Source organism: Sinocyclocheilus grahami, unplaced genomic scaffold, assembly GCF_001515645.1.
Source record: "Sinocyclocheilus grahami isolate Dianchi unplaced genomic scaffold, SAMN03320097.WGS_v1.1 scaffold1689.1, whole genome shotgun sequence".
NCBI lineage: Eukaryota > Metazoa > Chordata > Actinopteri > Cypriniformes > Cyprinidae > Sinocyclocheilus > Sinocyclocheilus grahami.
Window position 1 is genome coordinate 96,975 of NW_015506868.1, and position 490 is coordinate 97,464.

The window sequence follows — 490 nt, forward strand, 5'->3', positions numbered from 1 at the left end:
AAAATGCCCCGATACCAAACAGCGTGTGAATAGAGCTGTGTCCTGAAAAAGAAACACTGAAAACAGAACAACAGAGAGCAGAATGGAGTTATTAGAAATTAAGGATGTCTATGAAGTAGTGCTGGGCGGTATACCGGTTCTTACCGAATACCGGTGTTTATTTTTGTTATGATATGAATTGTGCTGGGCGGTATACCGGTTCATAGCGAATACCGGTGTTTATTTTTGTTATGATATGAATTTTTTAAATATCATTTTTGGTACTCACGAAACCTGTATTTTCCCAGCATTTGCAATTTTTTTAAATATTGGGTACAGAAACAAAATAATAATATTAATATGAATCATGTTATTTGGCTTCATTTAGCAAACAGATATTGCCTTCAGTTATTTCCACACTTAATTATACCTGTTAAAATGTATTGTATAAGCTTTTGTTACTTTCACTGTTCATTTTAATGGCGCATTAGAGCTGCTCCATTACACATCA

The 490-nt window shown here is 33.9% G+C and overlaps 1 protein-coding gene across 2 annotated transcripts in view; it reads left to right on the forward strand.

The window, feature by feature from the left end:
• Positions 1 to 490, forward strand: part of dgcr6 (DiGeorge syndrome critical region gene 6) — a 17,572-nt gene that overhangs the window by 4,337 nt on the left and 12,745 nt on the right. The gene's annotated exons all lie outside the window — the stretch shown is intronic.